General features: G+C 44.2%; 1 protein-coding gene across 4 annotated transcripts in view; it reads right to left on the reverse strand.

Moving 5' to 3' along the window:
• Positions 1–18,688, reverse strand: part of PCYT1A (phosphate cytidylyltransferase 1A, choline) — a 57,782-nt gene extending 39,094 nt beyond the window's left edge. The window contains exons 1-2 of one of the 4 annotated variants that reach the window (XM_080652607.1): positions 18,564–18,617; positions 3,832–3,910 (exon numbers count right to left, since the gene is read on the reverse strand). The gene's annotated coding sequence lies outside the window, so the exon portion shown is untranslated. Of the gene's footprint in view, positions 1–3,831; positions 3,911–17,750; positions 18,490–18,563 lie in introns of those variants that run through there. The other 3 variants (XM_080652606.1, XM_080652609.1, XM_080652608.1) reach the window with 3 other exon arrangements.
• Positions 18,689–19,884: the final 1,196 nt, after the last annotated feature.

Genomic DNA, 19,884 nt, shown 5'->3' on the forward strand with positions numbered 1-19,884 from the left:
GTTTATAGGAACTTCTCAGAAGTCTTTGCTCTCTCTGTGTGTTGGGAGGAACGGATAACTTGTGCTTTGCTCTTTTGTTTTATTTTTTACTAGAGGCCTGTGCACAAATTTGTGCATGGGTGGGGTCCCTTGGCCTGGCTGGTGATGGGGCTGATTGGGGCCGATCGGGGCCACAGGAGTTTGGCTGCCAGGGGAAGGGGCCACTGGAGGCTGGCCGGCCGGGGGAAGGGGCCACAGGAGGTTGGCCAGCCAGCCCAATCGGGACCATCGGGGCTGGTCAGCGGGAGGAGGGGCCAAGGGAGGCTGGCCAGGGGGAGTGGAGGGGCCGCAGGAGATTGGCTGTGGGAGCACACTGAAGACCAGGGGGCAGCTCTTGAATTGAGTGTCTGCCCCTGGTGATCAGAGTGCATCACAGCGACTGGTCGTTCTGCTGTTCAGTCGATTTGCATATTAGCCTTTTATTATATAGGAAGATATTGTGGTAAAATATAAATAACATAAATTTGCTTTGCTTTTTAACTGCTTACTTCTTGAAGAATTGAACCATCTTGTCATATGATTCAACTTAACCAGCCAAACACATGGTGACTATCATTATACTATACTAGAGGCCTGATGCATGAAATTCGTGCAAGAGTAGGCCCTTGCAGCCCCGGGGCAGCCCCGGCTGCCTCAGCCCTTGCAGCGCCAGCTGCCTCATGGCCCTGTGGCCCTGTCCCCCACCCACTTGTCGTTCCAGAAGGTCGTTCCAGAAGGTCATTCCACTGTCTGCTCTAATTAGCATATTAGCTCTTTATTATATAGGATAAGCAAAGGCTTTCCTACCAAGAGTTAAATACTGCCAGCATGGTTTTAAAGATAGTTGAAAGCCAAACTAATATCTGGGGTTACTAGATCTTGTGACACTGGATCTATTCCACTAGATTAAAAAATCATACAAAAATATAAAATATCACAATGAGGACTCGAGGCAACAGAAAGGAGTTGTCTGACTAGCTATTTAAAGCTAGAGTAAAATTCAAACAGAAAAAAAATCAAGGCAACCATATTATTAACATATTACAACGGCCTTTAGTAAATAATAGTAATACTAATATGTTTTATCTGTTTTTCAGTTAAGTACATACATTCTTCAACAAAATCTCTCCATTTGCCTTATATAAACACCTCTAACCAAATGTCTGTGGCAATATTAATCAATGTTTTTTATTTATGCTCCATTTTGAGAAATGTAAAACTCTTCAACATCATTCCATCAGCATAGTATAGTGATTAAAAGTCAGATTACCTAAGTATGAATCCCATTTCTACCACTTACAAGTCATGAGAACTTGGACAAATTCTGAATCTGTCCAACCATTAGTTGCATCACTTAACAAATGAGGTTTAAATGGGATTATCCATGTAAAACCTCAGTTCAATACTTGGCACACAGTAAGTGCTTATAAATATTAGCTACTATTATTATTTACTAGTAGTAGTTTTCACCTGCCTAAAGTCTTCAGTGTATCCTCTCTATCAAAACGATTTTGTCAAGTTTCCCGCCTATGATTACTATTATAAAAAGTACACTCTGCCCTAGCTGGTTTGGCTCAGTGGATAGAGCATCAGCCTGCCGACTGAAGGGTCTCAGGTTCAATTCCAGTCAAGGGCACATGCCCTGGTTGCGGGCTCGATCCCCAGTAGGGAGTGTGTAGGAGGCGGCTGATCAATGATTCTCTCTCATCATTGATGTTTCTATCTCTCTCTCCTCCTCCCTTCCTCTCTGAAATCAATATATATATATATATATATATATATATATATATTTTAAAGTACACTCTTAATGTTTAAGTGTGGTAAAATATGAAGTATGCTATATCTCCCCTATTCCTACCCCGACCCCATTTAAGAATCACTGTTATAGCAAGAATTCTTCTAGAGTGTGTTGTTAAATTACAACAAAGAAACATTACTACTCCTACTCCTAACAGTGAGCACTTATAGAGCACCTGTATGCCTAAACACTTCAAAAATATTAAAACTCTCTTAATATTCACAACCCTTTGACACAGGTATATTATTTCTATCACTATTTTACAGATGAGAAACTGAGGCACAAAAGATGAGATCAAACAGCTAGTAAGTGGTGAAGCTAGAGATCAAATATAAACAAAACAAAAAAATCAAATTTAGTCAACCTGGCTGCAGACTACATACCCTTAACTACTATAGTATCCTAATAAAGAGGGAATATGCTAATTGACCATCACTCCATCACAAAGATGGCTGCACCCACAGCTGAGGCCAAGTTCCCATAAGGAGCCTTAATGAGCAATCAGCAGGGACCTGAGGCTATGCCCTCCCCCGCTCCCGTGGGGCTTGACAGGGGACCTCAGGTCAAGTCCCCCACCCACAAGGCTTGACAGCGGACCTCAGGCCGCGCCTCCCACCCAGTGGGGCTTGACGGGGGACCTCAAGATGCACTTTCTGTCCTGGTGCTGGGCTAGGGGACCTCAGGCTGCTCCCCCCATCCCAGCACCAGGCCAGGGGACCTCAGGCTGCACCCTCCACCAGGTGGGGCTTGACAGGGGACCTCAGGCCGCACCTCCTGCCCCAGCACCGGGCCAGGGGACCTGAGGCTGCGCCCCCCTGCCTGGCTGGGCTTGACAGGGGACCTCAGGCTGTGCCCCCAACCCAGCGGGGCTTGACGGGGGACCTCAAGGTGCACCCCCAGTGCTGGGTCACGGGAACTCAGGCCGCGCTCCCGCCCAGCGGGGCTTGATGGGCGACCTGAGGCTGCACCCCCTTTCTGGTGTTGGGCCAGGGGACCTGAGGCTGTGCCCCCCACCTGGCAGGGCTTGACGGGGGACCTCAGGCCATGCCCCCCACCCAGTGGGGCTTAACAGGGGATCTCAGGCCGTGTCCACCACCTGGCGGGGCTTGATGTTGGACCTCAAGGCACGCCCCTGCCCTGATGTGGGCTGGGGGACCTGAGGCTATGCCCCCTGTCCTGGCGCTGGGCCAGGGGACCTGAGGCTATGCCCCCTGCCCAGCAGGGCTTGAAAAGGGTGGGACTGGCTGGGTCTGGATCTAGCCCAATGGCGGAGGGGGCGGCCGGGTCTGGGTCTCACGCTATTTTGAGGTGCATGTGGGTGGGTGGGGACTTGACTCTGGGTCCCATGGTGTGCCCCATACTCTGACAGGAGGAAGGTTTTCATATACATTTTACTAATTTTCTTTCATCTCTGACACTTCTATTATAGAGAAAGGGCAAATAGCAATATTAAATTATTTCCTCTAATTAATCCCCTTTTAATGTGCACGAATTTTGTGCACCGGGTCACTAGTATGATATAATACAAGAAGGTACCTGATAATTATCTCTAAATATGTGAATGCCTGTCATGTTGGATAGGGCAGACACTTTGTGCAAGTCCAGACAATAGGACATGCATTACTGGTTGGAAAAATGCAGAGATACAAATTTTAATTAAACAAAAACCTTTTTAGGAACAAGAGTTATCTGGAAAAGGACTAAGTGATCTCAAGAGACATTTCATTTTGGCATATCAGGACATTCAAGCAGAGGTTGTCCAGAAATACACATATTGGTGGTAAGTGGTAAGAGAAGGAAACTTGACTTGGGGTGGTAAACACACAATACAATATATGAATGATGTATTATAGAATTATATACCTGAAACCTTATAATTTTATTAACCAATGTCACTCCAATAAATTCAATTTAAAACAGGAATACATTTAGCCCTGGCTGGGTGGCTCAGTTGGCTGGAGTGTTGTCTTGTATAACAAAAGGTTGTGGGTTCAATTCCCAGTCAGGGCACATACCTAGGTTGCAGGTTTGATCCCCAGTCAGGGCACATACAGGAGAAAATAGGTCGATGTTTCTCTCTCCCTTCCTCTCTCTCTAAAATATCAATAAAAACATATTCTCAGGTGAGGATTAAAAAAGCACATTTATTCATCTTGTTGGTCATAATCCTGTTAAAGTATAATTTAGTTGATCATTTTGTTTGTACCAATCTGTTTAAAATTTTTTTTCAAATCTTGACTATAATCTATCATATTCACTATTATCACAATTGTATATAATCTATAAACTTGAAAGGCATGGTTTTTATGTCTCCATACAAGTCACTGCTGAAAGTACTGATCAGGATAGATATCTGTCATCACACACCAATGTGACAATCCACTAGAACCCTCTTTCCTCATTGAGATCCACTCTTAATACTCTTTTTAAAATATATATACATATACACTGAGTGGCCAGATTATGATCTCTGAACGCATAATAACCTGGCCACTCAGTGTGTGTGTGTGTGTATATACATATATATATATGTGTGTGTGTGTGTATGTGTGTGTATATATACATATATATGTGTGTGTGTGTGTATGTGTATATGTATGTATGTATATATATACACATGAATTCGTGCATGGGTGGGGTCCGGCCAGCCTGGCCAGGGGGAGGGGACATGGGCGGTTGGCCGGCCTGCCTGCTGGTCGAACTCCTGGTCGAGAGGACAGTTTGCATATTAGCCTTTTATTATATAGGATACACACTGAGTGGCCAGATTATTATGCGTTCAGAGGTCATAATAATCTGGCCACTTAGTGTATTTCTTAATTGATTTCAGAGAAGAAGGGAGAGGGAGAGATAAAAACATCAATGATGAGAGAAAATAATTGATTGGCTGCCTCCTGCATGCCCCCTACTGGGGATCAAGCCTGCAAACCTGGCAAGTGCCCTGACTGGGAATTGAACCGTGACCTCCTGGTTTATAGGTTGATGCTCAACCACTGAGCGACACCAGCCAGGCCACCCTTAATACTCTTTAGAAAACAGAATAGAGAATATATTTAGAATTCTTAATGAGTTAGGGTATTCAATCTGATGTAACCTGATTCACTGTACAGGTTTGACTCACATGTCTCTATTACTGTCCTAAAGATTATTATGATAATATCAATGATAATAAGGATAGCTAATACTTACAGAGTGCATCCTTTGTGCCAGGAAGTTATAAACCTTTAGCATGTATTAAATAACAGCCCTCACAACAATTCAATGAGGTAAGTAGTACTATTATCTCTTTTTTTGCCAATGAGGAAATTGAGGCACAGCTAGGTTAAATGACTTGCCTAAGGTCACACACCTAGGACAGGGCAAAAACAGATTTGAACCCAGGCATTATGGCTCTAGTGTCTGTGTACTTAACATGATGCTGCCTAGTAATAATATGGTCACACATGAATTTAATCAAAATCACTTATTTGAACTCTGGTCATGTGCTACACTGTGCCAAGCAGATTCTGATCAGGAATTTTATTAAAACGTCACACAAATAGTCCTGACTGATGTGGATCAATGGTTAGAGAGCTGGCTCATGCACTGAGGGATCTAGGGTTAGATTCCTGGTCAAGGGCATGTACCTGAGTTGCAGGTTCAATCCCAAGTCCCGATCAGGTGGTGTGCAGAAGGCAACCAATCAATGTGTGTCCCTCACATTGATGTTTCTCCCTCTCTCCCCCTGCCTCCCTCCTTTCCACTATCTCTAAAAAACAATGGAAAAATACCCTCAGGTGAGGATTAACAACAGAAAAAAAATGACACCAAGTATTTGAACAGCTGTTAGGGTCAGAAACAGTATATGCAAAGGACTTAGCACAGAACATAGTCCAGTTTTAAGTATATGCTAGGTACCTAGTGATAGCAATAATAACAACAAACAATAATGATCACTATTAATTGAGTACCTCTTTTTTTCAGAACTTTAAGAGTGTGTCTCTTGTATACTTTCTACATTGGACTCTTTGGAAAGCTATTTTAAGTCCTGAGGCAGCTTTGGCCTTGCTTATTGTGCTTGCTTGACCTAATGAGGCTAACTGGTCCCTGTTCTCTTTATAAGATCCTTTATTTGATTTTGCAAACTCCACAGTTGGGTATTATTACTTACTAGAGGCCCGGAGCACGAAATTTGTGCATGGTGTGTGTGTGTGTGCGTGCGTGCGTGTGTGTGTGTGTGTCCCTCAGCCCAGCCTGCACCCTCTCCAATCTGGGATCCCTCTCACAATCCAGGACTGCTGGCTCCAAACCGCTCCCCTGCCTGCCTACCTGATTGCCCCTAACCACTTCTGTCTGCCAGCCTGATCACCCCCTGACTGCTCCCCTGCCAGCCCGATTGCCCCTAACTGCCTTCCCATGCCAGCCTGGTCACCCCTAACTGCCCTCCCCTGCCAGTCTGGTCACCCCTAACTGCCCTCCCCTGCCAGTCTGGTCACCCCTAACTGCCCTCCCCTGCTGGCCTGGTCGCCCCCAACTGCCCTCCCCTGCAGGCCTGGTCACCCCTAACTGCCCTCCCCTGCCGGTCTGATCACCCCTAACTGCCCTCCCCTGCTGGCCTGGTCGCCCCCAAATGCCCTCCCCTACAGGCCTGTTCACCCCCCCCCAAGTGCCCTCCCCTGCTGGCCTGGTTCTCCCCCCCCAACGGCCCTCCCCTGGAGGCCTGGGTCGCCCCCAACTGCCCTCTCCTGCTGGCCTGATTGCCCACAATTGCCCTCCCCTGCCGGCCATCTTGTGGCAGCCATCTTGTGTCCACTTGGGGGCAGCCATCTTTGACCACATGGGGGCGGCCATCTTGTGTGTTGGATGGTCAATTTGCATATTACCTCTTTATTATATAGGACTAGAGGCCCAGTGCATGAAAATTCATGCACTGGAGTGGGGGGGGGGTCCCTCAGCCCAGCCTGCCCCCCTCACAGTCTGGGAGCCCTCAGGGGCGGGAGGCGACCTGGCGATCAGGGGAAGGCGATGCTCCCATCACACCTCTGCTGCTGCCGGCAGCGCAAGCCTTGGCTGGCCCTGGTTACCTGAGTCTTGGGCGGCCCTGGGCAGCTGGGAAGCCGCCATCCAAGGCTTGCCTGCGCCTCAGGCCAGCCCTGGGCAGCTGGGCAGCCGCCATCTGAGGCTTGCCTGCACCTCGGGCCAGCCCTGGGCGGCTGGGGGGGCTGAGGGGACTGGGGTACTCCGGAGGCAGGACACGGCAAGGCCAGGCCCCTGCCACCCCAGTGGGGCTGAGGGGACTGGGCACTGCCATCTTGTGGCTGTGGGCACCGCCATTTTGAGGGTGTGGCAGTCAATTAGCATATTCCCTCTTTATTAGATAGGATTATGCATTAGACATGCAATATCACACAGATATCTCAGCAATAATTAGACAGTAGGAAGTCAGTTTTTCAAAGAAACATTAGTTTCAACTCTAAAATTCTTTTTTTCTTTAGTAAGTTCAAGTCAATAGATAAAAACCTTAATGTTCTTTTATTGTGGAGATGAGCAAACCTGGCTGCTTTTGGGTTTGGTAAACTCTATCTGGCTATTTTTCAAGCATTATATGGCTGGCAACTCTTCAAGTGTATTCTGCCAAATGCCTTCTTCCCGTAACCTCTAAGTGTGTGGCAATTTCAAAGGGAATTAAAACCACGAATTTCTGATTTATTAACTGATCAAAGTTGCTGCATTTGTCTGGGCCAACACTTACAGGTTCTGACTTCTGTTTCTTTGACCCAGGAAACCTGGGGAGGTTGACAGCAACCGGCTTTTAGAGAAGAAACCAAACTGGTTGCCTGGGTCTGGGAAGCAGCTAGGTCACATCTGTCCTTCAGACAATATTTAAAATTACTTTTCCCCCTTTAAATTCTATGGCAAGCGTAAAGAAAAAGAAGTGCTTCCAAATCTCTCTTGGCTGATATCAGCCTGAAATGGAAGGAATCCCAGAACCTCTGGATGGGAGGGGTTGGTGGGAGAGGCAGCAATCTGGTTGGAAGGGTGGAAGGGTAGGAGTCTTGTCCTGAAGCCCAGTTTACTAGAACACAGCACTTTACATAAGTCTGAGAAAACATCAACTGTTCATATCAAGAAAAGGGCAGTGGTAATGGGAAGGGGAAAGTGGAATATGGTAGTAATGGAGATTCTTGGTTCTCCTTCCAAGCCACTCCTTAGTACTGCTTCTGACCTGACACCACCATAACAGGGGCTGGAGTTTCCAGAAGCAAAAGGAGCCACTAAAACACTGGCTAGGCAGCCGAAACCGGTTTGGCTCAGTGGATAGAGCGTCGGCCTGCAGACTGAAGGGTCCTGGGTTCGATTCCGGTCAAGGGCATGTGCCTTGGTTGCGGGCACATCCCCAGTGGGGGGTGTGCAGGAGGCAGCTGATCGATGTTTCTCTCTCATTGATGTTTCTAACTCTCTATCCCTCTCTCTTCCTCTCTGTAAAAAATCAATAAAATATATATTTTAAAAAAAAATACTGGCTAGGCAAAGAGTGACAATAAAAGTCAGATTTCTGCTAAAGGGACATGAACATCAAGCATGCCAAACTCACAGGCTGGTTAAATGCCCAGGTTATTTTGCTGTGATCCATTTTTTTCCTGGCAACTTTTTTTAAAAAAAAGTTTTTATTGATTTTAGGAGAGGAAGGGAGAGGGAGAAAGAAACATCAATGTGAGAGAGAAATATGGATCAGCAGCCTTTCACATGCACCCCAACCAGGGATCAAACCTGCAACCTGGGTATATGCCCTAACTGGGAACTGAACTGGCAACCTATCGGTGCACAGGACAAAGCTCAACCAACTGAGCCGCACCAGCCAGGACTTCCTGGCAACTTGTTATAATATTGGCTCTCCTCCCCAAAATGACAGAGCATCATGTGAGTATGCATAAAGGACATTCATTCTGAAAATATTCTCCAGAAGGCTGTCTCCTAGAAAGGCAGGTTGAAAAATTCAGTAAATTTATGTTGGCTGCCTAATGCATGGTACAGGATGGAGTGATCTTATCTGAAAAGATAGGAGGTGGCCTTGGAATGTCATAAAAATCAACACTGTGCAGACATTGGTCAGTTTACAAACCAGTTTCAAACTAATATTTAAAAGACGTGCCTCCCCTCTTTCACTTGCAGAAGAGATCCACAGAGGACAAAGTTTAAATTTATAGAAGGGAAACACTTAAGACATCTGTTTATCAGCAACCACTGAGTTTCATCACATTAATAGGTTAGAACTTCCAAAGAAAAATATCTTCTGTTTAAAATAGAAGCAAGTGTGGTAGGCAGACTTTAATATGGCCCCAAGACTCCTGGTTCTATATTCCTGGTATCCATGCCCTTGTGTAATCTGCTCCCCTGTGTGTGCATAGCGCCTGTGACTTGCTTTTCACTGGCAGACAACTTGGGAACTCCAGGGGCTTGTTTTGATTTGGACCAGAGTAGAAGAGTAGAAAGAAGGGTAAGTTAGTGATAGGTGACGTGAGTTAGTCCAATCAGAATGAATCTCAGGACTCATCAGATGGGAATGCTTGGACAAAGTTTATCACTTCTTTGTAGATTTGAATCTGGAGACATGGCTCTAGGAACAATCTAGTGACAATCTAGTGGCCAACCTACTATAATCAGGAAAGCCTTTTTCAAAATAGTCGAGAGAGAAAGCAAAGCTGATGTTAAAAGTGAGACCCTGAACTAATTGTGCCAACCAATACATTCCCCTTTTTGTTTAAGTCAGTTAAGCTGGGTTTCTTATCACTTGGAACCACAAAGATCATAACTGCCATATGTAGTAATGATTCCTGGAAGACAGTAGGCACTCAATAACTATTTAAATAAATATAGTAGGTACAGAAAACTGCTTTGAAATTTTGAAAGGCACTACATACATTACTGGGGGGTTTTATTGAATTTATTGGGGTGACATTGGTTCACAAAACTATACAAGTTTCAAGTGTAAAATTCAATAATACTTGAAACAATAAAAAATGAAAAAAGTGTAAAATTCAATAAAACATCATTGATGGAAAGGGGTCAAGTATTTGTCAATTTATAAGTGTATCAAAGATGGTGTAACAAAGATCTCATCTTCTCAGAAGTTTATTTCCTTGTCTGCTTACACTACTCCTTATCTGCTTTATACAGTTCTTCTGTTTTCTAAAGATGACTTTTGTGTCTTACATTGTATTTTACATTTACTTTAAACTGAACATTACACATTAGATTTAAACTGAAGTCTTAAGGGCCTTTGATTTAGAACAAACACAGCTGATACTTTTGGGTTTTAATGTACAAAACTTCTTTATTTTATCTACTCTCTTAGGAAATGAAAATAAAAGGTCACAGACATTGCATAACACTAAGCTTAAAAGAATTTAGAAATTATAGAGATTAACTCTCACACCTTTACTCTGGAAATAATACTAATTTTTAAATTTTAAGTCAAAGTTTAAAGTCTATAGGTCTCTCAAGTTTTTTTCATTTTTCACTGACTCTCTTAGACCATCCCCATGTTCCCTCACATCTACTAACTTATGCACCACAAAAGCATATAGAATAATTTAATAATTAGTGCCCAAATTGACAGAAAAAATTACCCTCAGTTTCCCTAAAGTTCCAATATATGCCTGCTGGGGCACACTAACTTTGCTAATCAGAAATGGTAGTGGGAGAATGAGGACATACTGAGGATAGTAAATACATGTTGGCTTTTTATTCATTACTGGAGGCCCGGTGCATGAAATTCATGCACGGGGGAGAGGGGCTGGGGTAGGCTGGGGGGTCCCTCAGCCCACCTGCACCTTCTCCATTCCAGGATCCCTTGGGGGGTGTCCGACTGCAGGGATTGGGCCTAAACCGGCAGTCGGACATCCCTCTAGCAATCCGGGACCACTGGCTCCTAACCACTCACCTGCCTGCCTGCCTGATTGCCCCTAACCACTCTGCCTGACTGCCTAGTTGCCCCAACTGCTCTCCCCTGCTGGCCTGGTCGCCACTAATCGCCGCTGCCTTGGCCCCCGCCACTGTGGCTTTGTCCAGAAGGACGTCTGGAAGGATGTCCGGAAGATGCCCGGTCTAATTAGCGTATTACCCTTTTATTAGTATAGATGCTGAAACTTAGCTGTACCTAAAAACCATAGCACCTTTACAATATTCACAACTGCCCAGTAACTACTGAATACCTCCAACCATGAGGATCATACTTCCCAAACTCTACATTTATGATAACTGCACCTTTTTGTAATCAACCAACACCATTCAAGTAATGGTGCAGTGATAGCCCTGAAAATGGAGATGGCTTTACATATCTACATTCAAGAGGGGTAAAATACATATACATACAGTCTGCCTTAATATCAGTTTGTCCAGCAAGCAATGAGGTTGGGAAAAGATGGCACCTCCTCAAAGCCAATACAGTACAAAATCAAAATGGGGGTGAGGAGCAGGGAATTGCCTAATACTTAGCAAGTGGATCCTGGCCTCCAGCCATAGCACCCACATTAATTAAAGTAAGATGAGTCAGAATGAAAGTAGTTGGATATAGAATACAGAGCCTCTCTCATGAGTCCATTAGGGTAGGACAAATTTCCTGTTCCCTTAGCGGTTTATCCTTCAAAAAAGTTTCATTGTCAAAAGACGCTATATTAAAAGAGAGACAAAAGAAGCTAGCAGTTAGAATGCAGCATTTATAAGGCTTGATCTTTCCAACACTGCTACCTATTGAGTCCCTAGTAAGTCACCTTATCTTAGTCACTCAAACTCAAACTCCCCATTCAAGCAGATTCTAAATATGGACATAACTGCCCACACCACCACCAACAACCATCCTGCCTATTAAGTAAATTAGTGCTCCAACTTATTTTCAAGATTCAGAATGCAGTACTGTGCCTATGATTTTTTTTTTTTTTTTTTTTGGTGCCTGTGATTTTTACTCACAAAATCTGGCTGCATTTCTGCTGACTCACCTCCCAGTACACACTACTTCTTTTATTCTTCAGTGTTCCAATAGATGTTGCTTGGATGCATCATCTTTGCTACTAAGGAAGTAGAGAATAAATAGAAATGTATGTGAGAGGAGACGGGGTATGGTGAGAAGATACTGAGGATAAATCCAGTTAAGTGTTTTTCCAATATGAATGTCCTGAAGGAGACAAAATCTGGGCACTGACATGCATATGCTTATGTTTTAAAGATGAAAGGCTCTCATAAGTGCAGTTTTAGGGACTCCAACCCAACCCCCTCCATTCTACCTCATTATTTTAAAAAAATATATTTTATTGATTTTTTACAGAGAGGAAGGAGAGGGATAGAGAGTTAGAAGCACCGATGAGAGAGAAACATAAATCAGCTGCTCCTGCACACCCCCTACTGGGGATGTGCCCGCAACTAAGGTATATGCCCTTGACCAGAATTGAACCTGGGACCCTTCAGTCTGGAGGCCAACACTCTATCCACTGAGCCAGTTAGGGCTCTACCTCCTTATTACTAGCAGATCTAGTCAACACCAGAGAGTGAAAGAGGAGATGGACTCTGCTTCTTAAACTATGTAACAACCTAAGTAGCAAGTTGCAATCACATATACTCTTCAAGTTTAAAAAAATCTAACTCAAATTTGACAGTACTACAGAGAACTAACTGCAAAAAAGGAGACATACATTTTTCCTTTGCATTCTATTCCTGCTTCCCCCATCTCTGGCCCTACATTATCTTCCTCAGTTAAACCTTATGCTCAATTCCAAAGCTGGGTAAATATACTTCATATTTGGGATCTTTACCCACTTTTACCATTGTAAAGCTTAATGAAGTGGTGCTCTAAGAGGCAAGTTCTGTGAACTCATAGGTTAAAGTACATCTAAAACTCTTGGCACTAATCATGTCACCTGCTATACATTCAGCCTTCCCACAGATAGCAGTGCAGTCACATTACCCCTTGTGTAAAGACCTTTGAAGCTTGAGGGAGAATATGTCTACACCCATAGTGCGGAGGAGAAACTGGATTCAAAAGCCATCTGATATCCTAGATCAGGGGTCATCACACTATAGCTCACAGGCCAAAAATGGCCCACTGCCTGTTTTTGTAATTAAAGTTTTATTGGATCATGCCCATTCACTGATATACTGTCTATGGTTGCTTTGGTGCTACAACTGCAAAGTTAAGTATTGCTACAGAAACTTTATGATCGTCAAAGCTTAAAGTTATACCTGGCCCTTTACTGAATAAGTGTGCCAACTCCTATCCTACTAGTACAGTGGTCAGCAAACTGCGGCTCGCGAGCCACATGCGGCTCTTTGGCCCCTTGAGTGTGGCTCTTCCACAAAATACCATGGCCTGGGCGAATCTATTTTGAAGAAATGGCATTAGAAGAAGTTTAAGTTTAAAAAATTTGGCTCTCAAAAAAAATTTCAATCGTTGTACTGTTGATATTTGGCTCTGTTGACTAATGAGTTTGCCGACCACTGGCCTAGTAGATGAAGACAGGACCAGGTTTATCAATAATTTGGTAGCAAATTCTACCTAGATTATGCAACAGTTCTAAAATGGAGGGCACTGCTAGGAATAGTACAATTTCAAGAAATTGTACTGTAATTTTCTGGTACAGGATTACTTCGGTTATGTCACTAACATGTATATATCACCACACTATATAAAATAAGTCAAAAGAATGCCTGATTTGGTAAACTCTAAATGTAAAGGTAAATTTCACAACATGACCTTTTAAAGCAGAGCTCCATGTCTTCAATATTTGAGGCCAGAAAATTGCCACATCTAAGATTTTAGCTTTGAACTTGATCTCTTTTCTAATTTCTTCAGAGAAATCCTTATTCAACACTGAGTGGACACTTAGTCTGTGCCAGACCCTGCGTTAGCTCTGGAACAAAATAAAGCTTATACTTTGGCTTGGTAACACAATAGAATATTTAAGGAAAGAGATTATCCTAAAATTCACAAGGGACAATTGTAATAATTGTTACAGTTGAATGATGTTGCTCTGCCACTGCTCTTGAAGATTCATGGGTAAACCCTATGTTTAGATTGTGCTCTGTCTAAAGTGGGTTATGGAATTTATATCTTTAAGACAAGGTCTATGATAGATTCAGGGAGTCTGGGATTTGTACCCCCCAAAATTATGTATTTATTTTAACTAACCTCTGACAAATTCACCATTTCCTTCAACTATGAACATAAGCTACAACTGTAATAAAGACTTAGTAGAATAACAGGCTTTGTACCAATAGAAATAATAGATATATTTTTATATCATGTTATACTTATTACATGATCATTTAAAAATTATTATAGTTATAAGACCCACTAATAGATAGCAAACATTATATTAATAAAAAGCACATAAGTGCTATATCACTTATGTGCAAAACATAAAAATATTTTGATAACTATATTTCAACATTTGTTTTCCTTAAAATTCTATTTATTTTATTTTTTGCATATTAAAATTATTCCAAAAAGGTAGTCCACAAGATCTCACCATACTGCCAAAGGAGTTCATGACACAAAGAAGTTAAAACTTCTGCCCTAGCTGGTTTGGCTCAGTGGACAGGGCGTCGGCCTGCAAACTGAAAGGTCCCAGGTTCGATTCCGGTCAAGGGCATGTACCTTGGTTGCAGGCACATCCCCAGTGGGAGGTGTGCAGGAGGCAACTGATCGATGTTTCTCTCTCATCGATGTTTCTAACTCTCTATCCCTCTCCCTTCCTCTCTGCAAAAAATCAATAAAATATATTTTTTTAAAAAGAAGTTAAAACTTCTGCCAAAAAATAAACAAATATAATCACATCTAAAGTAATTCTCTATAGATTTAAAAAACTGCCTATTTTCTGTTAAATTCTATACACTCATTTTTTTTCTCTAATGTACAGCAAAGACAAATGTCACTATTTTTAGCAGCTTTCGCTTTAAAACTGGTTTGCAAATAGTTGTGAATGTGACATAACAGCCTAGCAGATCCATGGGTTCCACTGGCTTTATTGGTAGTAATTATAGTCCAAACATAGAAAGCTTCAAACTAATATAATGTTCAACTTCAATAAGAGAGAGAAAAAAGACCAAAAAAAAAAGCAATCAAACTTCAAACACATGTCTAAGTACCCATTTGACAGGGATATTGTGAAAAGGGAAGGTTAGGACTAGCAACAGAAAGGTTTAAGCTTAGGAAAGAGAAGGTGCTGGAAGTCGCCTTCTGAGCAGATAAGCAGGAGGGTTGAGCCCTGACCTCCTCACTCTCTCCTTTCTAAGTTACATTGTTTCTCTAATGTGGCGGATGTGATGATAAAGTAAAAAATAAAAAAGCAGCCACAATCTTGAGCAAAACAGAACTCTCACAGTCATCATTGATAATTAGAAAATACTCTGACTTTGGATTTCTCTAACTGAAAAAATTCCCTCCAAAATCATGACTTTTTAGAAAAGTTTTATCTTTCAATTTTAGGGTTACACAAACATTGGTGTGCCATATTTCTGATTCAGAAAGGTGATTATCTCTATTTGTAGAAAAGCCAGATGACCTGGCTTCAGATCAGAGTTATGCAATAAATTATTATGCTTGCTTTATCTATGAATATTTCATAAATTAATTATCACTGGAGGGGGGGTAAGGGCTGGATGGAGGGGAGTATAAAGGGTAAAATGGGAGACATCTGTAATACTGTCAACAATAAAATATATATTTTTAAAGAAGAAAAGAAATAAATAGAATAGTAACAGAAAAAAATTAATTCTCATCAGTGTTTATAACATGGAGAAGTTACTCAACTACCCAAGGGAATCATGAATGGTGTCTGGTGGTTTACAAACTCCATGAGACTGTATACAGAATTTGGTGAGTATACACAGATTTCAGATTTTTAAAGGGCTGTTTAACCAGAACAGTGGTCGGCAAACTGCGGCTCGCAAGCCACATGCGGCTCTTTGGCCCCTTGAGTGTGGCTCTTCCACAAAATACCATGGCCTGGGCGAGTCTATTTTGAAGAAGTGTCATTAGAAGAAGTTTTAGTTTAAAAAATTTGGCTCTCAAAAGAAATTTCAATCGTTGTACTGTTGATATTTGGCTCTGTTGACTAATGAGTTTGCCGACCACGGAACCAGAAGAACCATTATCTCTGCCACAGTCAGGAAATATAAAACAAGAGAAAGCAATAATTCTTCCCATAGTCACAGGGTGAGTCAATGTCAACAGATAGAGTAACTGGAGACTTCTGAATCCAAGGCTCTATCTAAGATCATTCTCCTCAAGGGATCAAATCTCCAAAGAGGAGCTCTCCAAGAAAAATGAAACCTCACCTATTTATGGAAGGAGAAACCATAAGCTGAAGAAGGAATAACGTTAAATCTTTATCAAGCAGGCTGTTATACTGGTTTTCAAAGAGAATTTGCAAAGCAGGGTATGTCAAAAAGAATAATTACATTCAGGAAACACAAAGACCCCAGAGGCAGTGTTGCATTTTCCAAGCCTAAATGGTCAGTTACCTTGAAGTATATATTCTGTTCTAGAAAGAAATTCTTCAGTAGTTCCTTTTAGTTATGTAGAATGTAAGCCAAGTAAATATCTAATATTCTAGAACAGTGGTCGGCACTCATGAGTCAACAGAGCCAAGTATCAACAGTCCAACGATTGAAATTTCTTTTAAGAGCCAAATTTTTTAAACTTAAACTTCTTCTAACACCACTTCTTCAAAATAGACTTGCCCAGGCCATGGTATTTTGTGGAAGAGCCACACTCAAGGGGCCAAAGAGCCGCATGTGGCTTGCGAGCCGCAGTTTGCCGACCACGGTTCTAGAAAAATGTTTAACTTTCCACTTTTTTCAAAGTTAAACCAAGGCTATCCCTCACCATTCCCAACTCATTCCCATTCAAGAACCTTTCTGAACTCGCTCCCCTATCACAAAGTGCATATGTGTGTGTATAGGAGGTGCTAAAATTACCTCACGCTTCTTATATTAGATTTTTTTAAATTGGGTGGCACATCAGTAGCACCTTCTACAAAGGACTGTAGAAAAGGAGGAGGTAGTGTAACTCACTTTAGTTAATCTCATCTGCATCACTAACAGCCCTCATGAAAGGGAATCAGTAGGAAATAAAACCACAGCTAAAACATCATTTGAATAACCCCCTGCATAGCATCATTGCCATTCTTGGCCTCCAGTGTCCAAATCACTGAGCTGAAATGCTAAAGACATTAAAGCCTCATCCATGTGGTATTGGTCACCACTGTTGACCTTCCAAGACTCATCCTTGCTTCTCCTTGATGGTCACCATCTGTTGGCCACTGATTACTGCACCAAATTCCATTCTCAGCTAACATCTTTTTACTAGCAATTGTCTGTACTTGCAGAATCACTAAAGATCAAGATTGAAGAGGGCCCTGAAGGTTGTATGTCCCTGCTCCCATTTTATTATTGGCAGAATGTGATCTGTCTCTATCTGCGAGTCCCTTCTAAGCCTTGTTCCCACCTGTCCCAAAGCTCTCCCTTCCTCAAGGTCCATTGCTAACCGTTTTTCCAATTATAAACCCCTCTGTCTTCACTGCCTCTGTAACTGTCACTGTCACGGTCCCTATTTCAATATGTAAGTTCCGGTTCTCACCACGGAGACCCTCAGTTTCAGTCCTCAGTCGTAACTAGTCACCTCAGTTGTATCTGGGAAGCCTTCTCCAGGGAAGTCTGTCTACCTGACAGAGCCTGCGCCTCGGGAACAGAGCCCCTCTTCCCAGCTGCGTCTGTGTCCTTACAAACAACCCTAGAATCATGGCCTCTCAGACCTGAAAGGAAACCCAGAAATAATGTGGTCCAATGTTTCCAGGCTTTGTTACTACGTTTTATTTCAAATACCTTACGGTATACGAAATCCATTTTCCATCGCCATCTCATAGACACATAACTGAAACAAGTTGCATGCAATACTTACCCTTCTTTGTGAGCACAGTGGACATTTCTATTCTATTCTATTTTTTTAAAATGCAGGTGCCATCCACTAAATGGATTTCTCAACTCAGTAACAGGCTGGAACCCCTCGTCTAGGGAACATTCCTCTAGTCTAGTCGGAACTTCCCGTGCACGGAGGGAGAAACTGGCTGTTCCTCTAGTCCGGACGCCCTGTTCACTGAGCTGGCTCAGGTGCGGAGTGCGTTCCCGGCCACGAGCTGGTCCGTAGAGTTCAACTCGGGGCGGCAGGGTAAGTCCCTGACCGGTGTTCTTTCCACCCGAGACCTTCTCTGCCCTGTCACGGCCACGCAGTCACACCCGCGCCCACACACAGCCCTGCCGTGTTACCATCTCGTCAGGGGTCCCTCTCTTCTCCAAGTCGGCCCCTCAAAGTTCCTGCTCCTCCGTCAGTCTCTCTTCACAGCCGCTGCTTCGTGCTCCCTTCAAAGTATCGTCTAGTCCCCATCCATCGACCAGTCTCCTCGGAAGGACCGGCCCCTGGTCGCAGCCCCCGCCGCACACTGGGGTCACAGTCCCCTCGCAACCTCTGCGTCGTGCGCGCTGAGGTCAGGGTCCCTGTGCATTCACTGCTCCTGGGTCGCAGCCCCCTCGCGGGCGGCTCCCTCCCGGCCACGGTGCCCTCGCTGTCACTGGCCCTGGGTCACAGCAGCCTCCAGCCCCTGCCGCACACTCCCCTCGCTGTCACTGCCCCACTCTTCTCTGCCCTCGCGGCCCCAGCCCGACAGGCTCCCCCCTCAAACAGAGCCGCACGGATATGCACACACCGGGTCCCCACCTGCAGCTCACGTCCCCTCGACCCCTGTCCCGTCGGATTCCTCCCGGGCGCAGCTTCACGGACAAGGGAAGTTGAGGAGGTGGTGGGGAGACGCCCGGGAAAGGCACCTGACGGAACAGCCGGCCGGAAATCCCGCCCACTGCCCGCCCTCTTGTCAATCCGAACACCGCTTTTCCCTGAAAAACCCGACCCCTGACGCACTAGTTCCGCCTCCAAGGAGGCCCCCGGACGGAGTGACCGACGGAAAACGCCAGACGGACGGTGAGTTGGCGGAGGGTCAGGCGCGGCGCTGAACGGCAGTAGGCGGTGGCCTCCTGTCATGAGATGCGATGGGGAGCGTCACGCGGCTCCCGGCAATCCGTCCGCGAGCAGCGCCAACCCCGCAGCCCTGAGCTCCCTCCGGTGGACTGTCCTGATCTTCCCTGTGTCCTCAGCGCCGGGCGCAGGGTGCCACACACTCGCACCAGGGCGTTCACAGTGCAGATGGCCGCGACGCCTTCCGCCAGAGACCCGCCCGGTCCGCCCCGGCTTCACCACCGCCCACGGTTCCCCACGGTGCTGCGGAGAACTGAGGTCGCCCACGTCCTGTAAAAACCTGTAGCTGGCTCCAAACCCTCTCTCCTGAACCGTCAGGGCCTCACGTAATGAACACACCGAATCCTGTTATTTCTGCCCCAGGTTGGCGCACCAAAAAAAGACCCGTAGGAATCAACTGAGGGCTAGTTGGGGAGCGTGTGGAAGAAAAGGGGGTTTTATGGACAGTAACCTCACAGAGTGATCTGTTCATAAATTCCTGAGTAGGTCATGGTGGGTAGTCATCCCCAGGCATAGAACATTTTTAGTAAAAGGCTTATTTTTGCCGTAGCAGGTCCTGTCCTTTGTTTCTGCGCATCTAAGGCTTAACACACCTCAGACCCCTACTAAAACGTGACCACCCCCAAGAGTTTATCCTGTAATTTGACCCCCAGCTCGCTTCCTCCCACCTTCATGTGATCTTCCTTCTGTTGCCTCCATAATCTCAAATGCATAAAAGCTGCAGACTGTTACTGTGAATAGCATTTAAGATCTTGCTTCCCAACATATGCTGTAGGTTTAGCTCAAAAAAACTCATAAAAATTCTCTACTGGTTTGGATTGACTGGTTTGGTCAATAAGCAGATTTGAGGGAGACCACTGGTAGAAAATCACATTGCAGGGTGTTCTTTGCTAGAATGAACCTTTGAATGGGTCCCTTTATATTCTATAGATGTAGGTAAAGCAAGTAGATACCCAATGTTATGGGGGAAATATATAAAACAACTTTTTATTACAGTTTATTCTTT

The sequence above is a fragment of the Plecotus auritus genome, assembly GCF_963455305.1.
Source record: "Plecotus auritus genome assembly, chromosome: 2".
Taxonomy (NCBI): domain Eukaryota; kingdom Metazoa; phylum Chordata; class Mammalia; order Chiroptera; family Vespertilionidae; genus Plecotus; species Plecotus auritus.